This window comes from Passer domesticus, chromosome 4, assembly GCF_036417665.1.
Source record: "Passer domesticus isolate bPasDom1 chromosome 4, bPasDom1.hap1, whole genome shotgun sequence".
Taxonomy (NCBI): domain Eukaryota; kingdom Metazoa; phylum Chordata; class Aves; order Passeriformes; family Passeridae; genus Passer; species Passer domesticus.
Window position 1 is genome coordinate 11,743,414 of NC_087477.1, and position 20,159 is coordinate 11,763,572.

A 20,159-nucleotide genomic window follows, 5' to 3' on the forward strand; every position below is an offset into this window, starting at 1 on the left:
ACTCACCAGGCCAGGTTCCTGATGTCAGTTTGCAGGAGGCACTTGGCACTGTCAAACCAGACACAGTTGCCTGTGGGGGCACCTTGCATCTGGGAGATATCCTGAACCATGCGGAATTTCAGCAGGCAGCCGGCCACTCCGGGCCACCGGGCCCTGGACAGGAACGATGCCCTTTCCCCTGACAAACAAAACTCACCAGGCCAGGTTCCTGATGACAGTTTGCAGGAGGCACTTGGCACTGTCAAACCAGACACAGTTGCCTGTGGGTGCACCTTGCATCTGGGAGATATCCTGAACCATGCAGAATTTCAGCAGGCAGCCGGCCACTCCGGGCCACCGGGCCCTGGACACGAACGATGCCCTTTCCCCTGAGAAACAAAACTCACCAGGCCAGGTTCCTGATGTCAGTTTGCAGGAGGCACTTGGCACTGTCAAACCAGACACAGTTGCCTGTGGGGGCACCTTGCATCTGGGAGATATCCTGAACCATGCGGAATTTCACCAGGCAGCCGGCCACTCCGGGCCACCGGGCCCTGGACATGAACGATGCCATTTCCCCTGAGAAACAAAACTCACCAGGCCAGGTTCCTGATGTCAGTTTGCAGGAGGCACTTGGCACTGTCAAACCAGACACAGTTGCCTGTGGGGGCACCTTGCATCTGGGAGATATCCTGAAGAATGCGGAATTTCAGCAGGCAGCCGGCCACTCCGGGCCACCGGGCCCTGGACACGAACGATGGCCTTTCCCCTGAGAAACAAAACTCACCAGGCCAGGTTCCTGATGTCAGTTTGCAGGAGGCACTTGGCACTGTCAAACCAGACACAGTTGTCTGTGGGGGCACCTTGCATCTGGGAGATATCCTGAAGCATGCGGAATTTCAGCAGGCAGCCGGCCACTCCGGGCCACCGGGCCCTGGACACAAACGATGCCCTTTCCCCTGAGAAACAAAACTCACCAGGCCAGGTTCCTGATCTCAGTTTGCAGGAGGCACTTGGCACTCTCAAACCAGACACAGTTGCCTGTGGGGGCACCTTGCATCTGGGAGATATCCTGAAGCATGCGGAATTTCAGCAGGCAGCCGGCCACTCCGGGCCACCGGGCCCTGGACACGAACCATGCCCTTTCCCCTGAGAAACAAAACTCACCAGGCCAGGTTCCTGATGTCAGTTTGCAGGATTCACTTGGCACTGTCAAACCAGACACAGTTGCCTGTGGGTGCACCTTGCATCTGGGAGATATCCTGAAGCATGCGGAATTTCAGCAGGCAGCCGGCCACTCCGGGCCACCGGGCCCTGGACAAAAACGATGGCCTTTCCCCTGAGAAACAAAACTCACCAGGCCAGGTTCCTGATGTCAGTTTGCAGGAGGCACTTGGCACTGTCAAACCAGACACAGTTGCCTGTGGGGGCACCTTGCATCTGGGAGATATCCTGAACCATGCGGAATTTCAGCAGGCAGCCGGCCACTCCGGGCCACCGGGCCCTGGACATGAACGATGCCATTTCCCCTGAGAAACAAAACTCACCAGGCCAGGTTCCTGATGTCAGTTTGCAGGAGGCACTTGGCACTGTCAAACCAGACACAGTTTCCTGTGGGGGCACCTTGCATCTGGGAGATATCCTGAAGCATACGGAATTTCAGCAGGCAGCCGGCCACTCCGGGCCACCGGGCCCAAGACACGAACGATGCCCTTTCCCCTGAGAAACAAAAGTCACCAGGCCAGGTTCCTGATGTCAGTTTGCAGGAGGCACTTGGCACTGTCAAACCAGACACAGTTGCCTGTGGGGGCACCTTGCATCTGGGAGATATCCTGAAGCATGCAGAATTCCAGCAGGCAGCCGGCCACTCCGGGCCACCGGGCCCTGGACATGAACGATGCCATTTCCCCTGAGAAACAAAAGTCACCAGGCCAGGTTCCTGATGTCAGTTTGCAGGAGGCACTTGGCACTGTCAAACCAGACACAGTTGCCTGTGGGGGCACCTTGCATCTGGGAGATATCCTGAACCATGCGGAATTTCAGCAGGCAGCCGGCCACTCCGGGCCACCGGGCCCTGGACACGAACGATGCCCTTTCCCCTGAGAAACAAAAGTCACCAGGCCAGGTTCCTGATGTCAGTTTGCAGGAGGCACTTGGCACTCTCAAACCAGACACAGTTGCCTGTGGGTGCTCCTTGCATCTGGGAGATATCCTGAAGCATGCGGAATTTCAGCAGGCAGCCGGCCACTCCGGGCCACCGGGCCCTGGACAAAAACGATGGCCTTTGCCCTGAGAAACAAAACTCACCAGGCCAGGTTCCTGATGTCAGTTTGCAGGAGGCACTTGGCACTGTCAAACCAGACACAGTTGCCTGTGGGGGCACCTTGCATCTGGGAGATATCCTGAAGCATACGGAATTTCAGCAGGCAGCCGGCCACTCCGGGCCACCGGGCCCTGGACACGAACGATGGCCTTTGCCCTGAGAAACAAAACTCACCAGGCCAGGTTCCTGATGTCAGTTTGCAGGAGACACTTGGCACTGTCAAACCAGACACAGTTGTCTGTGGGGGCACCTTGCATCTGGGAGATATCCTGAAGCCTGCGGAATTCCAGCAGGCAGCCGGCCACTCCGGGCCACCGGGCCCTGGACACAAAAGATGCCCTTTCCCCTGAGAAACAAAAGTCACCAGGCCAGGTTCCTGATGTCAGTTTGCAGGAGGCACTTGGCACTGTCAAACCAGACACAGTTGCCTGTGGGTGCACGTTGCATCTGGGAGATATCCTGAACCATGCGGAATTTCAGCAGGCAGCCGGCCACTCCGGGCCACCGGGCCGTGGACACGAACCATGCCCTTTCCCCTGAGAAACAAAACTCACCAGGCCAGGTTCCTGATGTCAGTTTGCAGGAGGCACTTGGCACTCTCAAACCAGACACAGTTGCCTGTGGGGGCACCTTGCATCTGGGAGATATCCTGAACCATGCGGAATTTCAGCAGGCAGCCGGCCACTCCGGGCCACCGGGCCCTGGACACGAACGATGGCCTTTCCCCTGAGAAACAAAACTCACCAGGCCAGGTTCCTGATGTCAGTTTGCAGGAGGCACTTGGCACTGTCAAACCAGACACAGTTGCCTGTGGGGGCACCTTGCATCTGGGAGATATCCTGAAGCATGCGGAATTTCAGCAGGCAGCCGGCCACTCGGGGCCACCGGGCCCTGGACACGAACGATGCCCTTTCCCCTGAGAAACAAAACTCACCAGGCCAGGTTCCTGATGTCAGTTTGCAGGAGGCACTTGGCACTCTCAAACCAGACACAGTTGCCTGTGGGGGCACCTTGCATCTGGGAGATATCCTGAAGCATGCGGAATTTCAGCAGGCAGCCGGCCACTCCGGGCCACCGGGCCCTGGACACGAACGATGCCCTTTCCCCTGAGAAACAAAACTCACCAGGCCAGGTTCCTGATGTCAGTTTGCAGGAGGCACTTGGCACTGTCAAACCAGACACAGTTGCCTGTGGGGGCACCTTGCATCTGGGAGATATCCTGAAGCATGCGGAATTTCAGCAGGCAGCCGGCCACTCCGGGCCACCGGGCCCTGGACATGAACGATGCCATTTCCCCTGAGAAACAAAACTCACCAGGCCAGGTTCCTGATGTCAGTTTGCAGGAGGCACTTGGCACTGTCAAACCAGACACAGTTGCCTGTGGGGGCACCTTGCATCTGGGAGATATCCTGAACCATGCGGAATTTCAGCAGGCAGCCGGCCACTCCGGGCCACCGGGCCCTGGACACGAACGATGGCCTTTGCCCTGAGAAACAAAACTCACCAGGCCAGGTTCCTGATGTCAGTTTGCAGGAGGCACTTGGCACTGTCAAACCAGACACAGTTGCCTGTGGGGGCACCTTGCATCTGGGAGATATCCTGAACCATGCGGAATTTCAGCAGGCAGCCGGCCACTCCGGGCCACCGGGCCCAAGACTCGAACGATGCCCTTTCCCCTGAGAAACAAAACTCACCAGGCCAGGTTCCTGATGTCAGTTTGCAGGAGGCACTTGGCACTGTCAAACCAGACACAGTTGTCTGTGGGGGCACCTTGCATCTGGGAGATATCCTGAACCATGCGGAATTTCAGCAGGCAGCCGGCCACTCCGGGCCACCGGGCCCTGGACAGGAACGATGCCCTTTCCCCTGAGAAACAAAACTCACCAGGCCAGCTTCCTGATGTCAGTTTGCAGGAGGCACTTGGCACTCTCAAACCAGACACAGTTGCCTGTGGGGGCACCTTGCATCTGGGAGATATCCTGAAGCATGCGGAATTTCAGCAGGCAGCCGGCCACTCCGGGCCACCGGGCCCTGGAAACAAACGATGCCCTTTCCCCTGAGAAACAAAACTCACCAGGCCAGGTTCCTGATGTCAGTTTGCAGGAGGCACTGTCAAACCAGACACAGTTGCCTGTGGGTGCACCTTGCATCTGGGAGATATCCTGAAGCATGCGGAATTTCAGCAGGCAGCCGGCCACTCCGGGCCACCGGGCCCTGGACACGAACGATGCCCTTTCCCCTGAGAAACAAAACTCACCAGGCCAGGTTCCTGATGTCAGTTTGCAGGAGGCACTTGGCACTGTCAAACCAGACACAGTTGCCTGTGGGGGCACCTTGCATCTGGGAGATATCCTGAAGCATGCGGAATTTCAGCAGGCAGCCGGCCACTCCGGGCCACCGGGCCCTGGACACGAACCATGCCCTTTCCCCTGAGAAACAAAACTCACCAGGCCAGGTTCCTGATGACAGTTTGCAGGAGGCACTTGGCACTCTCAAACCAGACACAGTTGCCTGTGGGTGCACCTTGCATCTGGGAGATATCCTGAAGCATGCGGAATTTCAGCAGGCAGCCGGCCACTCCGGGCCACCAGGCCCTGGACACGAACCATGCCCTTTCCCCTGAGAAACAAAACTCATCAGGCCAGGTTCCTGATGTCAGTTTGCAGGAGGCACTTGGCACTGTCAAACCAGACACAGTTGCCTGTGGGGGCACCTTGCATCTGGGAGATATCCTGAAGCATGCGGAATTTCAGCAGGCAGCCGGCCACTCCGGGCCACCGGGCCCTGGACATGAACGATGCCATTTCCCCTGAGAAACAAAACTCACCAGGCCAGGTTCCTGATGTCAGTTTGCAGGAGGCACTTGGCACTGTCAAACCAGACACAGTTGCCTGTGGGGGCACCTTGCATCTGGGAGATATCCTGAAGCATACGGAATTTCAGCAGGCAGCCGGCCACTCCGGGCCACCGGGCCCAAGACACGAACGATGCCCTTTCCCCTGAGAAACAAAACTCACCAGGCCAGGTTCCTGATGTCAGTTTGCAGGAGGCACTTGGCACTGTCAAACCAGAAACAGTTGTCTGTGGGGGCACCTTGCATCTGGGAGATAGCCTGAAGCATGCGGAATTCCAGCAGGCAGCCGGCCACTCCGGGCCACCGGGCCCTGGACACGAACGATGCCCTTTCCCCTGAGAAACAAAACTCACCAGGCCAGGTTCCTGATGTCAGTTTGCAGGAGGCACTTGGCACTGTCAAACCAGACACAGTTGCCTGTGGGGGCACCTTGCATCTGGGAGATATCCTGAACCATGCGGAATTTCAGCAGGCAGCCGGCCACTCCGGGCCACCGGGCCCTGGACAGGAACGATGCCCTTTCCCCTGACAAACAAAACTCACCAGGCCAGGTTCCTGATGACAGTTTGCAGGAGGCACTTGGCACTGTCAAACCAGACACAGTTGCCTGTGGGTGCACCTTGCATCTGGGAGATATCCTGAACCATGCAGAATTTCAGCAGGCAGCCGGCCACTCCGGGCCACCGGGCCGTGGACACGAACCATGGCCTTTCCCCTGAGAAACAAAAGTCACCAGGCCAGGTTCCTGATGTCAGTTTGCAGGAGGCACTTGGCATTGTCAAACCAGACACAGTTGCCTGTGGGGGCACCTTGCATCTGGGAGATATCCTGAACCATGCGGAATTTCACCAGGCAGCCGGCCACTCCGGGCCACCGGGCCCTGGACATGAACGATGCCATTTCCCCTGAGAAACAAAAGTCACCAGGCCAGGTTCCTGATGTCAGTTTGCAGGAGGCACTTGGCACTGTCAAACCAGACACAGTTGCCTGTGGGGGCACCTTGCATCTGGGAGATATCCTGAAGAATGCGGAATTTCAGCAGGCAGCCGGCCACTCCGGGCCACCGGGCCCTGGACACGAACGATGGCCTTTCCCCTGAGAAACAAAACTCACCAGGCCAGGTTCCTGATGTCAGTTTGCAGGAGGCACTTGGCACTGTCAAACCAGACACAGTTGTCTGTGGGGGCACCTTGCATCTGGGAGATATCCTGAAGCATGCGGAATTTCAGCAGGCAGCCGGCCACTCCGGGCCACCGGGCCCTGGACACAAACGATGCCCTTTCCCCTGAGAAACAAAACTCACCAGGCCAGGTTCCTGATCTCAGTTTGCAGGAGGCACTTGGCACTCTCAAACCAGACACAGTTGCCTGTGGGGGCACCTTGCATCTGGGAGATATCCTGAAGCATGCGGAATTTCAGCAGGCAGCCGGCCACTCCGGGCCACCGGGCCCTGGACACGAACCATGCCCTTTCCCCTGAGAAACAAAACTCACCAGGCCAGGTTCCTGATGTCAGTTTGCAGGATTCACTTGGCACTGTCAAACCAGACACAGTTGCCTGTGGGTGCACCTTGCATCTGGGAGATATCCTGAAGCATGCGGAATTTCAGCAGGCAGCCGGCCACTCCGGGCCACCGGGCCCTGGACACGAACCATGCCCTTTCCCCTGAGAAACAAAACTCACCAGGCCAGGTTCCTGATGTCAGTTTGCAGGAGGCACTTGGCACTGTCAAACCAGACACAGTTGCCTGTGGGGGCACCTTGCATCTGGGAGATATCCTGAACCATGCGGAATTTCAGCAGGCAGCCGGCCACTCCGGGCCACCGGGCCCTGGACATGAACGATGCCATTTCCCCTGAGAAACAAAACTCACCAGGCCAGGTTCCTGATGTCAGTTTGCAGGAGGCACTTGGCACTGTCAAACCAGACACAGTTTCCTGTGGGGGCACCTTGCATCTGGGAGATATCCTGAAGCATACGGAATTTCAGCAGGCAGCCGGCCACTCCGGGCCACCGGGCCCAAGACACGAACGATGCCCTTTCCCCTGAGAAACAAAACTCACCAGGCCAGGTTCCTGATGTCAGTTTGCAGGAGGCACTTGGCACTGTCAAACCAGACACAGTTGCCTGTGGGGGCACCTTGCATCTGGGAGATATCCTGAAGCATGCAGAATTCCAGCAGGCAGCCGGCCACTCCGGGCCACCGGGCCCTGGACATGAACGATGCCATTTCCCCTGAGAAACAAAAGTCACCAGGCCAGGTTCCTGATGTCAGTTTGCAGGAGGCACTTGGCACTGTCAAACCAGACACAGTTGCCTGTGGGGGCACCTTGCATCTGGGAGATATCCTGAACCATGCGGAATTTCAGCAGGCAGCCGGCCACTCCGGGCCACCGGGCCCTGGACACGAACCATGCCCTTTCCCCTGAGAAACAAAACTCACCAGGCCAGGTTCCTGATGTCAGTTTGCAGGAGGCACTTGGCACTCTCAAACCAGACACAGTTGCCTGTGGGTGCTCCTTGCATCTGGGAGATATCCTGAAGCATGCGGAATTTCAGCAGGCAGCCGGCCACTCCGGGCCACCGGGCCCTGGACAAAAACGATGGCCTTTGCCCTGAGAAACAAAAGTCACCAGGCCAGGTTCCTGATGTCAGTTTGCAGGAGGCACTTGGCACTGTCAAACCAGACACAGTTGCCTGTGGGGGCACCTTGCATCTGGGAGATATCCTGAAGCATACGGAATTTCAGCAGGCAGCCGGCCACTCCGGGCCACCGGGCCCTGGACACGAACGATGGCCTTTGCCCTGAGAAACAAAACTCACCAGGCCAGGTTCCTGATGTCAGTTTGCAGGAGACACTTGGCACTGTCAAACCAGACACAGTTGTCTGTGGGGGCACCTTGCATCTGGGAGATATCCTGAAGCCTGCGGAATTCCAGCAGGCAGCCGGCCACTCCGGGCCACCGGGCCCTGGACACAAAAGATGCCCTTTCCCCTGAGAAACAAAACTCACCAGGCCAGGTTCCTGATGTCAGTTTGCAGGAGGCACTTGGCACTGTCAAACCAGACACAGTTGCCTGTGGGTGCACCTTGCATCTGGGAGATATCCTGAACCATGCAGAATTTCAGCAGGCAGCCGGCCACTCCGGGCCACCGGGCCGTGGACACGAACCATGGCCTTTCCCCTGAGAAACAAAAGTCACCAGGCCAGGTTCCTGATGTCAGTTTGCAGGAGGCACTTGGCATTGTCAAACCAGACACAGTTGCCTGTGGGGGCACCTTGCATCTGGGAGATATCCTGAACCATGCGGAATTTCAGCAGGCAGCCGGCCACTCCGGGCCACCGGGCCCTGGACATGAACGATGCCATTTCCCCTGAGAAACAAAACTCACCAGGCCAGGTTCCTGATGTCAGTTTGCAGGAGGCACTTGGCACTGTCAAACCAGACACAGTTGCCTGTGGGGGCACCTTGCATCTGGGAGATATCCTGAAGCATACGGAATTTCAGCAGGCAGCCGGCCACTCCGGGCCACCGGGCCCAAGACACGAACGATGCCCTTTCCCCTGAGAAACAAAACTCACCAGGCCAGGTTCCTGATGTCAGTTTGCAGGAGGCACTTGGCACTGTCAAACCAGAAACAGTTGTCTGTGGGGGCACCTTGCATCTGGGAGATAGCCTGAAGCATGCGGAATTCCAGCAGGCAGCCGGCCACTCCGGGCCACCGGGCCCTGGACACGAACGATGCCCTTTCCCCTGAGAAACAAAACTCACCAGGCCAGGTTCCTGATGTCAGTTTGCAGGAGGCACTTGGCACTGTCAAACCAGACACAGTTGCCTGTGGGGGCACCTTGCATCTGGGAGATATCCTGAACCATGCGGAATTTCAGCAGGCAGCCGGCCACTCCGGGCCACCGGGCCCTGGACAGGAACGATGCCCTTTCCCCTGACAAACAAAACTCACCAGGCCAGGTTCCTGATGACAGTTTGCAGGAGGCACTTGGCACTGTCAAACCAGACACAGTTGCCTGTGGGTGCACCTTGCATCTGGGAGATATCCTGAACCATGCAGAATTTCAGCAGGCAGCCGGCCACTCCGGGCCACCGGGCCGTGGACACGAACCATGGCCTTTCCCCTGAGAAACAAAAGTCACCAGGCCAGGTTCCTGATGTCAGTTTGCAGGAGGCACTTGGCATTGTCAAACCAGACACAGTTGCCTGTGGGGGCACCTTGCATCTGGGAGATATCCTGAACCATGCGGAATTTCACCAGGCAGCCGGCCACTCCGGGCCACCGGGCCCTGGACATGAACGATGCCATTTCCCCTGAGAAACAAAAGTCACCAGGCCAGGTTCCTGATGTCAGTTTGCAGGAGGCACTTGGCACTGTCAAACCAGACACAGTTGCCTGTGGGGGCACCTTGCATCTGGGAGATATCCTGAAGAATGCGGAATTTCAGCAGGCAGCCGGCCACTCCGGGCCACCGGGCCCTGGACACGAACGATGGCCTTTCCCCTGAGAAACAAAACTCACCAGGCCAGGTTCCTGATGTCAGTTTGCAGGAGGCACTTGGCACTGTCAAACCAGACACAGTTGTCTGTGGGGGCACCTTGCATCTGGGAGATATCCTGAAGCATGCGGAATTTCAGCAGGCAGCCGGCCACTCCGGGCCACCGGGCCCTGGACACAAACGATGCCCTTTCCCCTGAGAAACAAAACTCACCAGGCCAGGTTCCTGATGTCAGTTTGCAGGAGGCACTTGGCACTGTCAAACCAGACACAGTTGCCTGTGGGGGCACCTTGCATCTGGGAGATATCCTGAAGCATGCGGAATTTCAGCAGGCAGCCGGCCACTCCGGGCCACCGGGCCCTGGACACGAACCATGCCCTTTCCCCTGAGAAACAAAACTCACCAGGCCAGGTTCCTGATGTCAGTTTGCAGGATTCACTTGGCACTGTCAAACCAGACACAGTTGCCTGTGGGTGCACCTTGCATCTGGGAGATATCCTGAAGCATGCGGAATTTCAGCAGGCAGCCGGCCACTCCGGGCCACCGGGCCCTGGACACGAACGATGCCCTTTCCCCTGAGAAACAAAACTCACCAGGCCAGGTTCCTGATGTCAGTTTGCAGGAGGCACTTGGCACTGTCAAACCAGACACAGTTGCCTGTGGGGGCACCTTGCATCTGGGAGATATCCTGAACCATGCGGAATTTCAGCAGGCAGCCGGCCACTCCGGGCCACCGGGCCCTGGACATGAACGATGCCATTTCCCCTGAGAAACAAAACTCACCAGGCCAGGTTCCTGATGTCAGTTTGCAGGAGGCACTTGGCACTGTCAAACCAGACACAGTTTCCTGTGGGGGCACCTTGCATCTGGGAGATATCCTGAAGCATACGGAATTTCAGCAGGCAGCCGGCCACTCCGGGCCACCGGGCCCAAGACACGAACGATGCCCTTTCCCCTGAGAAACAAAACTCACCAGGCCAGGTTCCTGATGTCAGTTTGCAGGAGGCACTTGGCACTGTCAAACCAGACACAGTTGCCTGTGGGGGCACCTTGCATCTGGGAGATATCCTGAAGCATGCAGAATTCCAGCAGGCAGCCGGCCACTCCGGGCCACCGGGCCCTGGACATGAACGATGCCATTTCCCCTGAGAAACAAAAGTCACCAGGCCAGGTTCCTGATGTCAGTTTGCAGGAGGCACTTGGCACTGTCAAACCAGACACAGTTGCCTGTGGGGGCACCTTGCATCTGGGAGATATCCTGAACCATGCGGAATTTCAGCAGGCAGCCGGCCACTCCGGGCCACCGGGCCCTGGACACGAACCATGCCCTTTCCCCTGAGAAACAAAACTCACCAGGCCAGGTTCCTGATGTCAGTTTGCAGGAGGCACTTGGCACTCTCAAACCAGACACAGTTGCCTGTGGGTGCTCCTTGCATCTGGGAGATATCCTGAAGCATGCGGAATTTCAGCAGGCAGCCGGCCACTCCGGGCCACCGGGCCCTGGACAAAAACGATGGCCTTTGCCCTGAGAAACAAAAGTCACCAGGCCAGGTTCCTGATGTCAGTTTGCAGGAGGCACTTGGCACTGTCAAACCAGACACAGTTGCCTGTGGGGGCACCTTGCATCTGGGAGATATCCTGAAGCATACGGAATTTCAGCAGGCAGCCGGCCACTCCGGGCCACCGGGCCCTGGACACGAACGATGGCCTTTGCCCTGAGAAACAAAACTCACCAGGCCAGGTTCCTGATGTCAGTTTGCAGGAGACACTTGGCACTGTCAAACCAGACACAGTTGTCTGTGGGGGCACCTTGCATCTGGGAGATATCCTGAAGCCTGCGGAATTCCAGCAGGCAGCCGGCCACTCCGGGCCACCGGGCCCTGGACACAAAAGATGCCCTTTCCCCTGAGAAACAAAACTCACCAGGCCAGGTTCCTGATGTCAGTTTGCAGGAGGCACTTGGCACTGTCAAACCAGACACAGTTGCCTGTGGGTGCACCTTGCATCTGGGAGATATCCTGAACCATGCAGAATTTCAGCAGGCAGCCGGCCACTCCGGGCCACCGGGCCGTGGACACGAACCATGGCCTTTCCCCTGAGAAACAAAAGTCACCAGGCCAGGTTCCTGATGTCAGTTTGCAGGAGGCACTTGGCATTGTCAAACCAGACACAGTTGCCTGTGGGGGCACCTTGCATCTGGGAGATATCCTGAACCATGCGGAATTTCACCAGGCAGCCGGCCACTCCGGGCCACCGGGCCCTGGACATGAACGATGCCATTTCCCCTGAGAAACAAAAGTCACCAGGCCAGGTTCCTGATGTCAGTTTGCAGGAGGCACTTGGCACTGTCAAACCAGACACAGTTGCCTGTGGGGGCACCTTGCATCTGGGAGATATCCTGAAGAATGCGGAATTTCAGCAGGCAGCCGGCCACTCCGGGCCACCGGGCCCTGGACACGAACGATGGCCTTTCCCCTGAGAAACAAAACTCACCAGGCCAGGTTCCTGATGTCAGTTTGCAGGAGGCACTTGGCACTGTCAAACCAGACACAGTTGTCTGTGGGGGCACCTTGCATCTGGGAGATATCCTGAAGCATGCGGAATTTCAGCAGGCAGCCGGCCACTCCGGGCCACCGGGCCCTGGACACAAACGATGCCCTTTCCCCTGAGAAACAAAACTCACCAGGCCAGGTTCCTGATCTCAGTTTGCAGGAGGCACTTGGCACTCTCAAACCAGACACAGTTGCCTGTGGGGGCACCTTGCATCTGGGAGATATCCTGAAGCATGCGGAATTTCAGCAGGCAGCCGGCCACTCCGGGCCACCGGGCCCTGGACACGAACCATGCCCTTTCCCCTGAGAAACAAAACTCACCAGGCCAGGTTCCTGATGTCAGTTTGCAGGATTCACTTGGCACTGTCAAACCAGACACAGTTGCCTGTGGGTGCACCTTGCATCTGGGAGATATCCTGAAGCATGCGGAATTTCAGCAGGCAGCCGGCCACTCCGGGCCACCGGGCCCTGGACACGAACGATGCCCTTTCCCCTGAGAAACAAAACTCACCAGGCCAGGTTCCTGATGTCAGTTTGCAGGAGGCACTTGGCACTGTCAAACCAGACACAGTTGCCTGTGGGGGCACCTTGCATCTGGGAGATATCCTGAAGCATGCGGAATTTCAGCAGGCAGCCGGCCACTCCGGGCCACCGGGCCCTGGACATGAACGATGCCATTTCCCCTGAGAAACAAAACTCACCAGGCCAGGTTCCTGATGTCAGTTTGCAGGAGGCACTTGGCACTGTCAAACCAGACACAGTTTCCTGTGGGGGCACCTTGCATCTGGGAGATATCCTGAAGCATACGGAATTTCAGCAGGCAGCCGGCCACTCCGGGCCACCGGGCCCAAGACACGAACGATGCCCTTTCCCCTGAGAAACAAAACTCACCAGGCCAGGTTCCTGATGTCAGTTTGCAGGAGGCACTTGGCACTGTCAAACCAGACACAGTTGCCTGTGGGGGCACCTTGCATCTGGGAGATATCCTGAAGCATGCAGAATTCCAGCAGGCAGCCGGCCACTCCGGGCCACCGGGCCCTGGACATGAACGATGCCATTTCCCCTGAGAAACAAAAGTCACCAGGCCAGGTTCCTGATGTCAGTTTGCAGGAGGCACTTGGCACTGTCAAACCAGACACAGTTGCCTGTGGGGGCACCTTGCATCTGGGAGATATCCTGAACCATGCGGAATTTCAGCAGGCAGCCGGCCACTCCGGGCCACCGGGCCCTGGACACGAACCATGCCCTTTCCCCTGAGAAACAAAACTCACCAGGCCAGGTTCCTGATGTCAGTTTGCAGGAGGCACTTGGCACTCTCAAACCAGACACAGTTGCCTGTGGGTGCTCCTTGCATCTGGGAGATATCCTGAAGCATGCGGAATTTCAGCAGGCAGCCGGCCACTCCGGGCCACCGGGCCCTGGACAAAAACGATGGCCTTTGCCCTGAGAAACAAAAGTCACCAGGCCAGGTTCCTGATGTCAGTTTGCAGGAGGCACTTGGCACTGTCAAACCAGACACAGTTGCCTGTGGGGGCACCTTGCATCTGGGAGATATCCTGAAGCATACGGAATTTCAGCAGGCAGCCGGCCACTCCGGGCCACCGGGCCCTGGACACGAACGATGGCCTTTGCCCTGAGAAACAAAACTCACCAGGCCAGGTTCCTGATGTCAGTTTGCAGGAGACACTTGGCACTGTCAAACCAGACACAGTTGTCTGTGGGGGCACCTTGCATCTGGGAGATATCCTGAAGCCTGCGGAATTCCAGCAGGCAGCCGGCCACTCCGGGCCACCGGGCCCTGGACACAAAAGATGCCCTTTCCCCTGAGAAACAAAACTCACCAGGCCAGGTTCCTGATGTCAGTTTGCAGGAGGCACTTGGCACTGTCAAACCAGACACAGTTGCCTGTGGGTGCACGTTGCATCTGGGAGATATCCTGAACCATGCGGAATTTCAGCAGGCAGCCGGCCACTCCGGGCCACCGGGCCGTGGACACGAACCATGCCCTTTCCCCTGAGAAACAAAACTCACCAGGCCAGGTTCCTGATGTCAGTTTGCAGGAGGCACTTGGCACTGTCAAACCAGACACAGTTGCCTGTGGGGGCACCTTGCATCTGGGAGATATCCTGAACCATGCGGAATTTCAGCAGGCAGCCGGCCACTCCGGGCCACCGGGCCCTGGACACGAACGATGGCCTTTGCCCTGAGAAACAAAACTCACCAGGCCAGGTTCCTGATGTCAGTTTGCAGGAGGCACTTGGCACTGTCAAACCAGACACAGTTGCCTGTGGGGGCACCTTGCATCTGGGAGATATCCTGAAGCATGCGGAATTTCAGCAGGCAGCCGGCCACTCGGGGCCACCGGGCCCTGGACACGAACGATGCCCTTTCCCCTGAGAAACAAAACTCACCAGGCCAGGTTCCTGATGTCAGTTTGCAGGAGGCACTTGGCACTCTCAAACCAGACACAGTTGCCTGTGGGGGCACCTTGCATCTGGGAGATATCCTGAAGCATGCGGAATTTCAGCAGGCAGCCGGCCACTCCGGGCCACCGGGCCCTGGACACGAACGATGCCCTTTCCCCTGAGAAACAAAACTCACCAGGCCAGGTTCCTGATGTCAGTTTGCAGGAGGCACTTGGCACTGTCAAACCAGACACAGTTGCCTGTGGGGGCACCTTGCATCTGGGAGATATCCTGAACCATGCGGAATTTCAGCAGGCAGCCGGCCACTCCGGGCCACCGGGCCCTGGACATGAACGATGCCATTTCCCCTGAGAAACAAAACTCACCAGGCCAGGTTCCTGATGTCAGTTTGCAGGAGGCACTTGGCACTGTCAAACCAGACACAGTTGCCTGTGGGGGCACCTTGCATCTGGGAGATATCCTGAACCATGCGGAATTTCAGCAGGCAGCCGGCCACTCCTGGCCACCGGGCCCTGGACACGAACGATGCCATTTCCCCTGAGAAACAAAACTCACCAGGCCAGCTTCCTGATGTCAGTTTGCAGGAGGCACTTGGCACTGTCAAACCAGACACAGTTGCCTGTGGGGGCACCTTGCATCTGGGAGATATCCTGAAGCATGCGGAATTCCAGCAGGCAGCCGGCCACTCCGGGCCACCGGGCCCTGGACAGGAACGATGCCCTTTCCCCTGAGAAACAAAACTCACCAGGCCAGCTTCCTGATGTCAGTTTGCAGGAGGCACTTGGCACTCTCAAACCAGACACAGTTGCCTGTGGGGGCACCTTGCATCTGGGAGATATCCTGAAGCATGCGGAATTTCAGCAGGCAGCCGGCCACTCCGGGCCACCGGGCCCTGGAAACAAACGATGCCCTTTCCCCTGAGAAACAAAACTCACCAGGCCAGGTTCCTGATGTCAGTTTGCAGGAGGCACTTGGCACTGCCAAACCAGACACAGTTGCCTGTGGGTGCACCTTGCATCTGGGAGATATCCTGAAGCATGCGGAATTTCAGCAGGCAGCCGGCCACTCCGGGCCACCGGGCCCTGGACACAAACGATGCCCTTTCCCCTGAGAAACAAAACTCACCAGGCCAGGTTCCTGATGTCAGTTTGCAGGAGGCACTTGGCACTGTCAAACCAGACACAGTTGCCTGTGGGGGCACCTTGCATCTGGGAGATATCCTGAAGCATGCGGAATTTCAGCAGGCAGCCGGCCACTCCGGGCCACCGGGCCCTGGACACGAACCATGCCCTTTCCCCTGAGAAACAAAACTCACCAGGCCAGGTTCCTGATGTCAGTTTGCAGGAGGCACTTGGCACTGTCAAACCAGACACAGTTGCCTGTGGGGGCACCTTGCATCTGGGAGATATCCTGAACCATGCGGAATTTCAGCAGGCAGCCGGCCACTCCGGGCCACCGGGCCCTGGACATGAACGATGCCATTTCCCCTGAGAAACAAAACTCACCAGGCCAGGTTCCTGATGTCAGTTTGCAGGAGGCACTTGGCACTGTCAAACCAGACACAGTTTCCTGTGGGGGCACCTTGCATCTGGGAGATATCCTGAAGCATACGGAATTTCAGCAGGCAGCCGGCCACTCCGGGCCACCGGGCCCTGGACACGAACGATGCCCTTTCCCCTGAGAAACAAAACTCACCAGGCCAGGTTCCTGATGTCAGTTTGCAGGAGGCACTTGGCACTGTCAAACCAGACACAGTTGCCTGTGGGGGCACCTTGCATCTGGGAGATATCCTGAAGCATGCAGAATTCCAGCAGGCAGCCGGCCACTCCGGGCCACCGGGCCCTGGACATGAACGATGCCATTTCCCCTGAGAAACAAAAGTCACCAGGCCAGGTTCCTGATGTCAGTTTGCAGGAGGCACTTGGCACTGTCAAACCAGACACAGTTGCCTGTGGGGGCACCTTGCATCTGGGAGATATCCTGAACCATGCGGAATTTCAGCAGGCAGCCGGCCACTCCGGGCCACCGGGCCCTGGACACGAACCATGCCCTTTCCCCTGAGAAACAAAACTCACCAGGCCAGGTTCCTGATGTCAGTTTGCAGGAGGCACTTGGCACTCTCAAACCAGACACAGTTGCCTGTGGGTGCTCCTTGCATCTGGGAGATATCCTGAAGCATGCGGAATTTCAGCAGGCAGCCGGCCACTCCGGGCCACCGGGCCCTGGACAAAAACGATGGCCTTTGCCCTGAGAAACAAAAGTCACCAGGCCAGGTTCCTGATGTCAGTTTGCAGGAGGCACTTGGCACTGTCAAACCAGACACAGTTGTCTGTGGGGGCACCTTGCATCTGGGAGATATCCTGAACCATGCGGAATTTCAGCAGGCAGCCGGCCACTCCGGGCCACCGGGCCCTGGACACGAACGATGGCCTTTGCCCTGAGAAACAAAACTCACCAGGCCAGGTTCCTGATGTCAGTTTGCAGGAGGCACTTGGCACTGTCAAACCAGACACAGTTGCCTGTGGGGGCACCTTGCATCTGGGAGATATCCTGAAGCATGCGGAATTTCAGCAGGCAGCCGGCCACTCGGGGCCACCGGGCCCTGGACACGAACGATGCCCTTTCCCCTGAGAAACAAAACTCACCAGGCCAGGTTCCTGATGTCAGTTTGCAGGAGGCACTTGGCACTCTCAAACCAGACACAGTTGCCTGTGGGGGCACCTTGCATCTGGGAGATATCCTGAAGCATGCGGAATTTCAGCAGGCAGCCGGCCACTCCGGGCCACCGGGCCCTGGACACGAACGATGCCCTTTCCCCTGAGAAACAAAACTCACCAGGCCAGGTTCCTGATGTCAGTTTGCAGGAGGCACTTGGCACTGTCAAACCAGACACAGTTGCCTGTGGGGGCACCTTGCATCTGGGAGATATCCTGAACCATGCGGAATTTCAGCAGGCAGCCGGCCACTCCGGGCCACCGGGCCCTGGACATGAACGATGCCATTTCCCCTGAGAAACAAAACTCACCAGGCCAGGTTCCTGATGTCAGTTTGCAGGAGGCACTTGGCACTGTCAAACCAGACACAGTTGCCTGTGGGGGCACCTTGCATCTGGGAGATATCCTGAACCATGCGGAATTTCAGCAGGCAGCCGGCCACTCCTGGCCACCGGGCCCTGGACACGAACGATGCCATTTCCCCTGAGAAACAAAACTCACCAGGCCAGGTTCCTGATGTCAGTTTGCAGGAGGCACTTGGCACTGTCAAACCAGACACAGTTGCCTGTGGGGGCACCTTGCATCTGGGAGATATCCTGAAGCATGCGGAATTCCAGCAGGCAGCCGGCCACTCCGGGCCACCGGGCCCTGGACAGGAACGATGCCCTTTCCCCTGAGAAACAAAACTCACCAGGCCAGCTTCCTGATGTCAGTTTGCAGGAGGCACTTGGCACTGTCAAACCAGACACAGTTGCCTGTGGGGGCACCTTGCATCTGGGAGATATCCTGAAGCATGCGGAATTTCAGCAGGCAGCCGGCCACTCCGGGCCACCGGGCCCTGGAAACAAACGATGCCCTTTCCCCTGAGAAACAAAACTCACCAGGCCAGGTTCCTGATGTCAGTTTGCAGGAGGCACTTGGCACTGCCAAACCAGACACAGTTGCCTGTGGGTGCACCTTGCATCTGGGAGATATCCTGAAGCATGCGGAATTTCAGCAGGCAGCCGGCCACTCCGGGCCACCGGGCCCTGGACACAAACGATGCCCTTTCCCCTGAGAAACAAAACTCACCAGGCCAGGTTCCTGATGTCAGTTTGCAGGAGGCACTTGGCACTGTCAAACCAGACACAGTTGCCTGTGGGGGCACCTTGCATCTGGGAGATATCCTGAAGCATGCGGAATTTCAGCAGGCAGCCGGCCACTCCGGGCCACCGGGCCCTGGACACGAACCATGCCCTTTCCCCTGAGAAACAAAACTCACCAGGCCAGGTTCCTGATGTCAGTTTGCAGGAGGCACTTGGCACTGTCAAACCAGACACAGTTGCCTGTGGGGGCACCTTGCATCTGGGAGATATCCTGAAGCATGCGGAATTCCAGCAGGCAGCCGGCCACTCCGGGCCACCGGGCCCTGGACATGAACGATGCCCTTTCCCCTGAGAAACAAAACTCACCAGGCCAGCTTCCTGATGTCAGTTTGCAGGAGGCACTTGGCACTCTCAAACCAGACACAGTTGCCTGTGGGGGCACCTTGCATCTGGGAGATATCCTGAAGCATGCGGAATTTCAGCAGGCAGCCGGCCACTCCGGGCCACCGGGCCCTGGAAACAAACGATGCCCTTTCCCCTGAGAAACAAAACTCACCAGGCCAGGTTCCTGATGTCAGTTTGCAGGAGGCACTTGGCACTGCCAAACCAGACACAGTTGCCTGTGGGTGCACCTTGCATCTGGGAGATATCCTGAAGCATGCGGAATTTCAGCAGGCAGCCGGCCACTCCGGGCCACCGGGCCCTGGACACAAACGATGCCCTTTCCCCTGAGAAACAAAACTCACCAGGCCAGGTTCCTGATGTCAGTTTGCAGGAGGCACTTGGCACTGTCAAACCAGACACAGTTGCCTGTGGGGGCACCTTGCATCTGGGAGATATCCTGAAGCATGCGGAATTTCAGCAGGCAGCCGGCCACTCCGGGCCACCGGGCCCTGGACACGAACCATGCCCTTTCCCCTGAGAAACAAAACTCACCAGGCCAGGTTCCTGATGTCAGTTTGCAGGAGGCACTTGGCACTGTCAAACCAGACACAGTTGCCTGTGGGGGCACCTTGCATCTGGGAGATATCCTGAAGCATGCGGAATTTCAGCAGGCAGCCGGCCACTCCGGGCCACCGGGCCCTGGACACGAACCATGCCCTTTCCCCTGAGAAACAAAACTCACCAGGCCAGGTTCCTGATGTCAGTTTGCAGGAGGCACTTGGCACTGTCAAACCAGACACAGTTGCCTGTGGGGGCACCTTGCATCTGGGAGATATCCTGAAGCATGCGGAATTCCAGCAGGCAGCCGGCCACTCCGGGCCACCGGGCCCTGGACAGGAACGATGCCCTTTCCCCTGAGAAACAAAACTCACCAGGCCAGCTTCCTGATGTCAGTTTGCAGGAGGCACTTGGCACTCTCAAACCAGACACAGTTGCCTGTGGGGGCACCTTGCATCTGGGAGATATCCTGAAGCATGCGGAATTTCAGCAGGCAGCCGGCCACTCCGGGCCACCGGGCCCTGGAAACAAACGATGCCCTTTCCCCTGAGAAACAAAACTCACCAGGCCAGGTTCCTGATGTCAGTTTGCAGGAGGCACTTGGCACTGCTAAACCAGACACAGTTGCCTGTGGGTGCACCTTGCATCTGGGAGATATCCTGAAGCATGCGGAATTTCAGCAGGCAGCCGGCCACTCCGGGCCACCGGGCCCTGGACACAAACGATGCCCTTTCCCCTGAGAAACAAAACTCACCAGGCCAGGTTCCTGATGTC